The following is a 13078-nucleotide window of genomic DNA, read 5'->3' as shown; positions in this document are numbered from 1 at the left end:
GCCAAAGCCAAATTATCTCAAATTAGCAACCAGGAAAATAAATGCATGTGTAAATGGCAGAAAGGGATTGCTATAGTCCAATTCTAGAAGAAGGTGGACTAATAATTGCTCCAAAATGGACTCTCGGTATCTGTGTATGTTTGATATTTTTTATCTTCCATATTTCTACTTTTGTAGTGTTGCCTTTCAAGGGAATATACACATTATTAAAATGATAAAGGAGCCCTAACTGGTGTGGCTTAGTGGACTGAGTGTCGGCCTGTGATGCAAAGGGTCACCAGTTTGATTCCCAGCCAGGGCACATGTCTGGGTTGCAGGCCAGATCCCCAGCATGGGGCATGTGAGTTGCAACCACACATTGATGTTTCTCTTTCTCCTTCCTTTCTCCTCTCTAGAAAGAAAAAAAAAATTAAAGTGAAAAAGGAAAAAAATATGTGCAAATTCTCATTTTATGTTGCTGCTACCAGGTGGTAGTAGTATGGCACAGCCATATAGTTTGAACAACACGAGCTATAAATGTGTTTTAAGGAAATTATTAGCATGCTATTACCATCCTCTATATATGTATGTATGTATGTATGTATGCATTTAATTGTTATCCCATTACAGTTGTTCCATTTCCCCCCCTTTTCTGTCCTTTGCCCAGCCCACCCTCTGCTCCCAAAGTCAACCTCCACACTGTTTTTCATGTCCATGGGTCATTCATACATGTTATTTGATGAGTCCCTTCCCCTTCTTTCTACCATTATCCCCCTCACCCTCCTCTCTGGTCGCTGTCAGTGTGCTCCATGTTTCCATGTCTCTGGTTTTATTTTGCTTGTTAGTTTATTTTATTCATTATAAAAGGTTATAAGTGAGATCATATGGTATTTGTCTTTCACCAACTGGCTTATTTCACTTAGCATAATATTCTCCAGTTCCATCCATACTGTTGCAAAGGTAGGAGTTCCTTCTTTCTTTCTGGTGCATAGTATTATGTAAATGCACCACAGTTTTTTTATCTACTCGTCTACTCATGGGCACCTAGGCTGTTTCCAGAACTTGGCTATTACAAATAGTGCTGCTATGGACATAGGGGTGCATATGCCCTTTTGAATTGATGATTTGGGATTCTTAAGGTATATATCCAGCAGCAGAATTGCTGGGTCAAAAGTCAGTACCATTTTTAGTTTTTGAGAAAATTCCATATTGTTTAACACAGTGGTTGCACCGGTTTGCATTCCCACCAACAGTGAACTATGGTTCCTTTTTCTCCACATCCTCACCAGTGCTTGTTGTTTGTCGATCTGTTTATGATGGCTATTCTGACAAGTGTGAGGTGATATTTCACTATGGTTTTAATGTGCATCTCTCTGATGGCTAGAGATGTTGAGCATCCTTTCATATGTCTCTGGGCCCTCTGTGTGTCCTCCTTGGAGAAGTGTCTGTTCAGGTCCTTAGCCCATTTTTTTAATTGGGTTGTTTGTCTCCCTGGTGTTGAACTGTATGAGTTCTTCATATATTTTGGAGATTAAACCCTTGTCCAGTGAATCATGACAAATATGTTCTCCCATACACTCAGTTCCCCTTTCATTTTGAAGATGGTTTCTTTAGCCATGCACAAGCTTTTTAGTTTGATATAGTGCTATTTGTTCATTTTTTCCTTTATATATATCCTTTGCCCAAGGGGATATATCAGCAAAAATATTGCTATGTGGAATATCCAAAATTCTACTACCTATGTTTTCCACTAGGACATTGATGGTGTCACAACTTGTATTTAGGTATTTTATCCATTTTGAGTTTATTCTGGTGTATGGTGTAAGTTGGTGGTATAGATTCATTTTTTTTTTTTTTTTTGGCAAGAACCAATCCATTTCTTCCAACACCATTTATTGAAGAGACTCTTTCCCTCCATTGTATGCTTGTGTTCCCTTTGTAAAATATGAACTGTCCATAGAGACATGAGTTCATTTCTGGGTTCTCTATTCTGTTCCAATGATCTATGTGTTTGTTCTTATGCCAGTAACACACTGTTTCAATTACAGTGGTCCTGTGTACAGTTTTATGTCAAGTATTGTGATCCCTCCAACTTTATTACTCTTTCTTAAGATAGCTGAAGTTATTTGGGGTATTTTTGGTGCCATATAAATTTTTGGAGTATTTGTTCTGGATCTGTGAAATATGCCTTGGTGTTTTAATAGAAATTTCATTGATTCTAAGGATTGTTATGGGGAGTATGGACATTTTAATTATGCTAATTAGTTCAATCCATGAACACAGTATATGTTTCCATTTACTTGCTTCTTCCTCAGTTTCTTTCTTCAGTGTTCTATAATTATCCAAATAGAGATATTTACTTCCTTGGTTAAATTTATGCCTATGAACTTTATGTTTCTTGTTGCTATAGTAAATGGGATTCATTTCGTAGTTTCTCATTCTGGTTGTGCATTCTTGGTGTACAAAAATGCCATCAATTTCTGAACATTGATATTGTATCCTGCTAGTTTGATGAATTCATTTATTAGGTGACTAGTTTTTGATGAGACTATAGGGTTTTCTGTGTACACTATCATGTCATCTGCAAATAATGATGGTGTTACTTCCTCCTTTCCATTTTGGATGCCTTTTATTTCTTTTTCTTATCTGATCACTGTGTCTATAATTTCAAGTACTATTTTGAATAAGAGTAGTAAAAGTAGACAACTTTGTCTTGTTCCTGGTCTTTAAAGAAAAGCTTTATTTTTTGTCCATTGAGTACGATGTTGGCAGTAGGTTTCTCATATATGGGCTTTATTATGTTAAAGTGTGCTCTTTCTACTCCCACTTTGCTGAAAGTCTTTATCATAAATGGGAGCTGTACTTTATCAAATGCTTTTTCAGCATCTATGGATATGACCATGTTATTTTTGTCCCTCATTTTGTTTATGTGGTTATTATGTTTATTGATGTATAAATATTGTATCATCCTTCCATCCCTCTGATGAATCCCATTTGATCATTGTGTATGATCTCTTTAACGTATTGCTGGATCCATATTGCCAAAATTTTGTTGAGGATTTTAGCATCTATGTTCATCAGAGAAATTGGCTTGTAAGTTTCTTTCTTTGCTATGTCTTATCCTGGTTGTGGAATAGGATGACACTGGCCTCATATAAAGGATTAGGGAGTCTTCCCTTCTTTTGAATTTTTTGTAATAGTTTGAGAGTGATAGGAATTCTCCTTTGAATGTTTAACAAAGTTCACCTGTGAAGTCATCTGACTTTTTTTTTTGTTTGTTTGTTTTTGTGTTTTGTTTTTTGTGACGGGAGTTGTTTGATTACTGCTTCAATTTTGTTAGTGTTATCAGTCTATTCAGGATGTCACTTGTTCTTGATTCAGTTTTAGAAGATTATATGTTTCTAGAAATTTATCCATTTCTCCCAGGTTGCCCAATTTTTTCATATATAGTTGTTTATAGTAAATATTTACAATCCTTTTTATTTCTGTGGTATCACTTGTAACTTCTCCTCTTTCATTTCTCTTTTTATTTATTTGGGTCCTCTCCCTTTTTTTCTAAATGAGTCTGTTTAAAGGTTTGTTGATTTTCTTTATCTTTCCAAAGAAACAGCTGCTGGATTTATTGATCCTTTTATTTTATTTTATTTTATTTAGCCTCCATGTCATCTGTTTCTGCTGTAATCTTGATTATTTCCTTTCCTCTTCTCACTCTGGGCTTTTGTTGTTGCTTTTCTAGTTCTTTTAGGTGTAGAGTTAGGTTGTTTATTTGAGATTTTTCTACTTTCTTTAAGTTGCCCTGTAATGCTGTGAAATTTCCCTCTCCAGACTGTGTCTATTGTGTCCCATAGGTTTTGGGTTATGGTATGTTCATTTTCATTTGTTTTCAGGTACTTTCTGATTTCTTCCTTGATCTCATTTTTAACCTGTTCATTATTTAATGACATGTTTAGTTTCCCTGTAGTTGAATGTTTTTGAGTTTCTTCCTTGAGATTGGTCTCTAGTTTTAAGCTGTTGTGATCTGAGAAGATGCTTGATATGATGTTGATTTTCCTGAATTTGTTGAGGTTTGTTTTGTGTCTTACCATGTAGTCTATATTTGAAAATTATCCATGTACATTCAAAAAGAATGTACATTTTGATCTTAGGGCTCAAATACTCTGTAAATATCAATTACATCAATTTCATCTAGGGTGTCATTTAGTGCCACAATATCTTTGTTGAATTTTTGTTTGGCCGTTCTACCCATTGTTGACATTGGGGTGTCAAAATTTCCTATGATGAATGTATTGCTGTCAATCTTCTTACAGTTATTCAAGATTTTCCTTATATATTTAGGTGCTCCTTTGTTGGGTGCATATATTTTCATGGGTTATATTGTCTTGCTGGACAACTTCCTTATATTATGTTATGTAGTGACCTTCTTTGCTTCTTGTTATGGACTTTGTTTTTATTTTGTTTTGTTTTGTTTTGTTTTTTGATGTGTAAATTCCCAAGCTCTTTATTTAGAGACAAATCTATGCTTTTCCCAGCAACAAAAGGAAACATACACCGACATTGATTAACCAACACTTTCTGCACACGTGTAATCTATGTATCTATACAAATCCACCAAATAGATTAAAAAATTATCAAATTTCTGTATGTACAAATATTCTCAAATATACCAGTAATTGTAACATAGTCTTTTTCTGTGCATTAGCTATGATTTTACCATTTGGTTAGAGTTGGGCTTTGTTTTTAGGTCTATTTTGTCTCATATATACATTGCTACTCCAGTATTTTTCCTTGTCCATTTGTTTGGAATATTTTTTTCCATCCTTTTACTTTTATCCTGTGTAGATTTTTGGTTCTAAGGTGGATCCCTTGTAGACAGCAAATATGTGGGTCATATTTTCTTATCTATTCAGCTACCCTATGTCTTTTGAATTGAGCATTTACTCGATTTACATTTTAGGTTATTATTAATAGATATTTATTCATTGTCATTTTTCCTCTGTGTGTTTGTTCCTCTTTCTCTTTTTTTTTCCCTCTATTGAAGGCGTTCCCTTTAACCTCACTTGCTATTCATGTTTGTGGACATATACTCTTTTAGCCTTTTTGTGAGGGTCTCAACCCTCCTTTTTTCCTTTCCATTTTAAGTGAGATCTTTGCTGGTTAGATTAGTGTTGGTTGCAAGCCTTGGCTTTTCAGTACTGGTAATATTTCATGTCATTCCCTTCTGGCTTGCAGTATTTCTGTTGAGAAATCAGCTGACAGCCTTATCAGAGTGCCCTGGTATGTTCTACCTGTTTCTCCCTTGCTTCCTTTAAGGTTATCTCTTTGTCCTTAAATTTTGCCATTTTAATTATGATGTGTTTTGGAGTGGGCCTTTTTGGGTTCATCTTGATTGGTGATTTCTTTGCTTCCTGAACTTGTGTAACTTTTTCCCTCATCAAGTTAGGGAAGATTTCTGTCATTTTTTTTAAACAGGTTTTCTATACTTTGCTCCCTTTCTCCTCTTTCTGGTATCCATTTGATGCTTAGATTTTTAAGTTTAGTGTTGTCCTGAAGCTTCCTTTAGACAATCTTTGTTCTTTTTGATCCTTTTTTTCCTTTGTTTTATTTTGTTGCTCTGACTTGGAGTTTTTTCTACTTTGTCTTCCAACTCATTGCTTTAACCCTCTGCTTCATTAAGCCTTCTTTTGATTTCCTCTAGTGTATTCTTTATTTCAGATATTGTATTCTTCATGTCTTCCTAGTTGTTATTCATAATTTCTGTGTCCAATTTCATGCTAGTATAGTTCCCAATAAGTACCTTGTAGTTTTCACTGAGTTCCTTTAGCATCATTATAATCATTACTTTTAACTCCATGTCTGATAAATTCATTGTCTCAATTTCATTTAGTACCCTTTCTGAGGATTCCTCCTTTCCTTTCAATTGTTTTTTCGTTCTTTGTCTCCTCCCTTTAGGTGACTCTTTTTTTTTTTTTGTTTCTGCATATTAGAGTGATCTTCTTTGACTTCCTATCTTCATTGCATGGCCCTCTGTGGTAGGAGACCTGTGGGATTCAGTGGTTCAGTCTTCCTGAACTCCTGGGTTGGATGCTCTAGGGCTGCCCTTTATGCAGTTTATTTGGGCTCTCATTATAATTAGATTTCTGTTGTTTTTGGTTCATTCATTGGTGAGTTATCCCCTCTGGCTGGATGACTGAGAGTCACAGCCCCCAACACAACTTGTATGCTGTTGTACAGGAGCTTCCAGAGCAAAACGAAACAATCCAGCAAACAAATCCACACCTGGAAAACTATCGCTCCCCCCCAATGACTACCAAGATACTAATGACAAATTAGCTAAAATTTATAAAGGTGGAAAGAGAATAAGAAAATAATACAAAAGGAATAAATATGAGGTGACTAATGTAAAGAAAAATGACTTTGAGAGGGTAGAAGGAGGAGAAATAATAAGCGTAGGGACTGGAAACATGGTGCAGGAAAGGAGAAAATAAATTTTACAATGTAAATAAAATATGGAGGGAATAGGGCAGAATCATGTAAGAAAAAGGAATAATACAATATGATGGTTGAAAAAAGTGAAAAAATGGAACCAGTTTGAAGAAAATGACCACTACACTGATATCCACAAGAAATGAGCAAAGATTAATAAAGGTGGAAGGAGAATAAGAATATTATAAGAAAGAAACGAAGAAAAGATTGTGGGGTTTCTAAAGGAAAGAAAAATGATTTTGAGAGGCTAGAAGATGGAGAAGTAATTAGTGTAAGGGTTATAAACCACACTAATAATGGGAAAAAATAAAATGTAAAATGAAAATAAGACAGGGAAGAAGGAAGGTTAAATGGAGTAAGATAACAAAACAGTAAAATATGAGATTTAAATAAAAAAATAGTGAAAAACTAGGAAAAAATTGAAGAAATGAAACAACCCCAATATCAATGATAACAACAAATATTAATAAAGATAGAATGATAATAAGGATATTATAATAGAGAGAAAAAGAATGTGAGATGACTAATGGAAGAAAAGAGATGTGTTTGAGAGGATAGAGAAAGGAGAAGTTGTAAGAGTGAGGAATAGAAACAAGGCATAGAAAGAGAAACAAATAGAAGAATCAAGAGTGTGTCATGATCATGGGGAAGCAAAAGAAAACAAGGGGATATGAGACCATGAAGTGAATGCTTAGTCTGAGTGATCAGAGGCTTAAAGAAAAGAATAGATTAAAACCTAAAAAGAAGGAAAAGAAAGATTGCGATGCACTCAAGGAAAGAGAAGTCCTCCGATACTCTTCCTGCTTATTCTTCGAATATAATACACAACTGGGTCCACCTTACCACATCCTGGTTGATACCAACTTTATCAGCGTTTCCATTAAGGCTAAAATGGACTTAGTGCAGTCAATGATGGACTGTCTCTATGCCAAGGGTATCCTTTGTATAACTGACTGTGTAATGGCTTAAATTGAGAGATTGGAGCAGAAGAATCAAGTGGCTCTAAGGCTTGACAAGGATCCAAGATTCGAACGATTAACATGCACATGCAAATGAACCTATGCAGATGACTGTTTAATACACAGAGTAACTCAGCACAAGTGTTAGTTACATTGTGGCCACAGTTGACCAGGACCTTAAAAAAAGAATCAGGAAGATCCCTAGAGTTTCCATCATGTACATTTCTAATCATAGGTACACCATTGAGTGGATGCCAGATGATTATGCAGCCCCTCGGTTCTAACACTTAAAAGAAAAATTTCCTCTACTTTCCTTCAAATAACTTTCTCTGTCGCCAGTTTATTAAACATGCTACAGAATGAGTTATTATTTCTCAACTCGCCCATTTGTTCTGTTATGAGCTGAGTATGGTTAAATGCACTCACTTTTTGATGTTGTTTGGAAAGTGATATTTTGTATCATTTTAATATTTGTTACCTCTATAAATCAGATGCCTGCTCAGAAAAAGTGAAAAATAAAATTTAATATAAAAATAAAGACGAGAAAGATGTAGGCAAAATGGATTAAGAGCAAGAATAAAATCTGAGATTTGAAATAAGACTAAAATAAAAAAATCATAATAAAAATAAAAATAGATAAAAATAAAATAAATAAAAATATTGAAATAATAGGAATAAAACAGAAGATAAAAAATAATGTTAAAATGCTATGCAGTACAAAAATAATGCAAATAATAAAAAGGAATGAGAAAGGAAAATGGTGGAGGAGTGAGTGGACGTTACACTGACCTCCCAAGACCACACTGGAACTGTGACTAAATTGTGGAGGAATCACCTGGAAAACAATGGAACAATAAAGTGAGAGGAGCCTTGGAGCCAAGGACAAACAGTGGAATTGACTTTCACACATCCTAACGGGTGAGAAGTACAGTGGAGACTCGAGAGGGTGGCTTGACGCCCATGGGCACCAGCTCCAGAGGGATATTGAAAATGCTAGTTCGATCCTCCTGAGAAGAACAGGGCCTGACTCATAAGCAAGGACCCCTAGACTACAGCATCTGAAACCAGAAAAGCACAGAGACAAAAACTCAACTGCGAAAAGTTTAGCAGTGCTCTCTGCCAGAGACAGGTGGCTGGAGACACGCAGACTTTTAAAAAGCCAACACAAACATTTGCAGTGGCAGCTGCCTTCCTTGATCTCTGGGTAGAGGCGGCAGCAGAGTGGGCTGGTGCCTGAGGAAAGATTGGTGAGGAAAATGTTGTGAAGAGAACTGAGACTATGGCTAGTGGAGACCTAGTGATAACTCACCTCCCACTCTGCAGCTACCATCTCACTCAAGCATAAGGGAACCAATAAAACTGCCTTCTGCATGCTCTGCCCAGAGAATGCTCATTGATGGGCTGGGGTGCTGAGTGTAGCATGGCCAGCAGAAATAGAGGATCCCTGGCTAAAGGGGACACAGAGCTCCCTAGAAACTCTTGGGGAAAGACTGGAGGTGGAGGCATTGGGGAGAGAACTAAGGGAGTAGCCGGGGGGGATACCGGGTTGACTCCTTCTCCATTCCATGGTCTCCATCTTGCTCAGGCAGACCACTCCCCTGAGTGACAGCAGCCAGTAAGGACATGATAGTCCCACCTTTAGGAGGCACTGCACTTCCCTGTGGTGTCTAAGCCTGACAGCTGAGGGTGAGTAACTAGATTAACAATTACAGGAGACAGACACAGACAGTAGATTCCCAGAAGGCTCAAACAATTGGCCTATGGTTAGACAGGGTCAACAACTGACATCATCAGAGGCATGCCCAGAAAGAAAAGAAAAGAATGACTGACTGACTGACTGAATGAATGAATAGAAAGACCCACCTACTACCATAGAAGTTAAATCCACAAAGTGAGGAAATCAAGACTGAACAAATGAAGCAGAAGCAAAAATAAATAAATAAATAAATAAATAAAATAAAGGAAAAAAAAAAAGACTCTCACAAATAATAGGAAGGAAAAGAAATAACCCCCAAATAATGGGAAAAGAAGAATCCCCACAGAGAGAGCTAAATGAAATCGAGGCAAGTGAACTATCAGGTATTGAATTCAAAACAATGTCTCTAAGGAACGTCAGTGAGCTCAGTTAGCTTACAGAGAACTATGAGAAACTACAGGGTAACTATCAGGAACTTACTCCAAACTATATCAGTCTGGTAAAGGACATAGAAACAATAAAGAAGACACAGGAGGAAATGAAGAACACCATTTCTGAAGTAGAGAACACAGCAGAAGGATTCAAAAGCAGACTAGATGAAGCAGAGGATCAACTCAGTGAGCTGGAGGACAAGGTAGAAAAAAGCTCCAAAGGAAAAAAAAAAGAAATGGAAAAAGAAAGACTCCAAAAGAATGAGTAGGCATTTATGGAAATGCAGGACAACACGAAACACAATAATATCCACATAATAGTGACATCAGGAAGTGAAGAAGAGGAGCAAGGGATAGAAACACTGTTTGAAAAAGTAATGATGGAAAATTTCCCTAATTTGCGGAGAGAAAAGGTCTCACGGGTTCAGGAAGCACAGAGGGCTCCATTCAAGAGGAACCCAATGAGGACCACTCCAAGACAAATAGTCATTAAAATGGCAACTATGAAAGACAAAGAAAGATTTGTAAAGGCAAGAAGGGAGAAAGAGGTAGTAACATACAAGGGAGACCATATAGAGACAGCAGCTGACTTCTCAACAGAAATGCTACAAGCCAAAAAGGAATGGCAAGAAATATTCCAAGTCATGAAAAGCAAAGGGCTACAACCAAGATTGCTTTACCCAGCAAGGCTCTCAATTAAAATAGAAGGTGAAATAAGGACTTCCCCAGACAAAAGAAGCCTAAAAGAATATGACTTCACCAAACCAGCACTACAAGATATGCTAAAGGGGCTGGTTGAGGAAGATGAAGAAAAAGAGTGAAAAAGAGAAAAACACAGGTACGAAGGGAAAAAATGAGTAAGTTTCTATCAATAACAACTCTGAATGTAAATAGACTAAATGCCCCAATCAAAAGACACAGGATAACTGAACGGGTGAGAAAACATGACCCACATGTATGCTGCCTACAAGAGACCCACCTCAGAACAAAGGACCTAAACAGATTGAAAGTAAAGGGATGGAAAAAATATTCCAAGCAAATGAACAAGAAAAAACAGTAGAGGTAGCAATACTTACATCAGACAAAATAGATTTAAAAACAAATACTACAAAAAGAGACCCAGAGAGACACTTAAAGGAAGAATCCATCAAGAAGACATAAACATTGTTAACTTATATGCACCCAACATAGGACCACCCAAATATATAAGGAAAATCCTGAAGGACTTCAAAAATGATATAGACAACAGTATAATGATTGTAGGGGATTTTAACACTCCACTGTCAAAAATGGAAAGATCTTCCCAACAAAACATGAACAAGGATATTGTGGAGCTGAATGACACATTAAATCAAAAGAACTTCACTGACATATATGGAACATTTCATCCCAAAGAAGCAAAATAAATATTTTTTTCAAATGTGCATGGAACTTTTTCAAAGATAGACCACATGATAGGATGCAAAGCAAGCCTCAACAAATTCAGGAAAATTGAAATACTGACAAGCATTCTCTTGGACCACAAGGGCTTGAACTGGAAAATTACCTCAAGGAGGAACCTCAGATACTTGCAAACTCATGGAGACTTTAAACATTATTAAGCAATGAATGGGTGAATAATGAGACAAGAGAAGACATCAAAATGTTTCTGGAAACAAATGAAAATGAACATACAACAATCTAAAAGCTATGGGACACAGCAAAGGCGGTCCTGAGAGGGAAGTTCATAGCCATACAGGCCTACCTAAGAATGATAGAAACATTTCAATAAATGACCTAACACTAAAACGTCAAGAAATGGAGAAACAACAACCAGTAAATCCCAGAGCAAGTACAAGGCGGGAAATAATCAAGATCAGAGCAGAATTGAATGACAAAGAGACGAAAATAATAATTCAAAACATCAAGCAATCCAGGAGCTGATTCTTTGAAAAGATAAATAAAATTGACACACCTTTAAGCAGACTCATCAGGAAAAAAAGGGTGAGGACCAAAATAAATATTGTCAGAAATGAAAGAGGAGAAATAACAATTGATACCACAGAAATACAAAGGATTGTCAGAAACTACTATGAACAATTATATGCCAAGAAATTTGAAAACCTTGATGAAATGGACAAATTTTTAGAAAAGTATAATCTTCAAACACTGAAGGAGGAAGAAACAGAAAGCTTGAACAGACCGATAACAGCTGGGGAATTGAAGAAGTAATCAAGAAACTCCTGGCATGCAAAAGCCCTGGGCCAGATGGATTCAAAGGAGAATTTTACAAAACATTTAAGGAAGAGCTAACCCCTGTCTTTCCCAGACTCCTGAAGGATGACTCCTAGACTCTTTTTATGAAGTCAGCATCACCCTAATCCCAAAACCAGATCAAGACTCTACAAAGAAAGAAAACTACAGGTCAATATCACTGATGAACATAGACACTAAACTCAACAAAATATTGTCAAACCTCATCCAGCAATACAATAAAAATATCATCTACCATGATCAAGTGGGATTCATCCCAGGGATGCAAGGATGGTGTAATATATGCAAATCAATAAATGTAATACATTACATAAACAAAAGGAAAGACAAAAAGCACAAGATCATCTTGATAGATGCAGAAAATGCATTTGATAAGGTATAGCACCCATTTATGCTCAAAACACTCAGCAAAATAGGTATAAAGGGGGCATGCCTCAACATAATAAAGGCCATATATGAAAAACATCCAGCCAACATCATACTCAATGGGCAAAAACTAAAAGCTTTCCCACTAAGATCAGGAACAAGAGAGGGATGTCTGCTTTCACTACTTATATTCAACATATTATTGGAAGTCTTAGCCACAGCGGTCAGACAAGAAAAAGAAATAAAGGACATCCAAATTGGAAAGAAGTAAGTAAACTATGATTGTTTGCAGATGACATGATAGTGTACATAGTAAACCTTATAGACTCCACCAAAAACTTCTCAGTCTAATAAGTAAATTTGGCAAACATCGGGATACAAAGTCAATATTCAGAAATCAAAGGCATTTCTGTACACCAGCAATGAAATAGAAGAAGAAATCAGAAAAAAATACTATTTGATATAGCAACAAGAAAAATAATATACCTAGTAATCAATTTAACCAAGTAGGTAAAAGAGCTGTACACAGAAAACTATACAACATTGAAGAAAAAAATTAAGGACGGCACAAATAAATAGAAGCATATAGTATGTTCATGGATTGGAAGAATTAATATCATAAAAACGTCCATACTACCCAAGCAATTTATAGATTGAACACAATCCCTTTTAAAATACCAATGACATATTTCACAGAAATAGAACAGACATTTCAAAAATTTATATGGAATCATAAATGTCTTTGAATATCTGCAGCAATTTTGATAATGAAAAACAAAGTAGGAGGGATCACAACACCAATCATCAAACTACATTACAAAGCCACTATAATCAAAACAATATGGTACTTGCACAAGAACAGACCCATAGGCTCGTGGAAAATAATAGAAAGCTCAGAAATAAGCCCATGT

General features: G+C 36.1%; 1 pseudogene; it reads left to right on the top strand.

The window, feature by feature from the left end:
- Positions 1-7104: 7104 nt before the first annotated feature.
- LOC129082193 (rRNA-processing protein FCF1 homolog) lies at positions 7105-7705 on the top strand (annotated as a pseudogene).
- Positions 7706-13078: the final 5373 nt, after the last annotated feature.

Source organism: Pteronotus mesoamericanus, unplaced genomic scaffold, assembly GCF_021234165.1.
Source record: "Pteronotus mesoamericanus isolate MK-2021 breed Mesoamerican mustached bat unplaced genomic scaffold, CSHL_Meso_final scaffold_12, whole genome shotgun sequence".
Lineage (NCBI taxonomy): Eukaryota > Metazoa > Chordata > Mammalia > Chiroptera > Mormoopidae > Pteronotus > Pteronotus mesoamericanus.
This window is presented reverse-complemented; position numbering and strand designations above follow the sequence as displayed.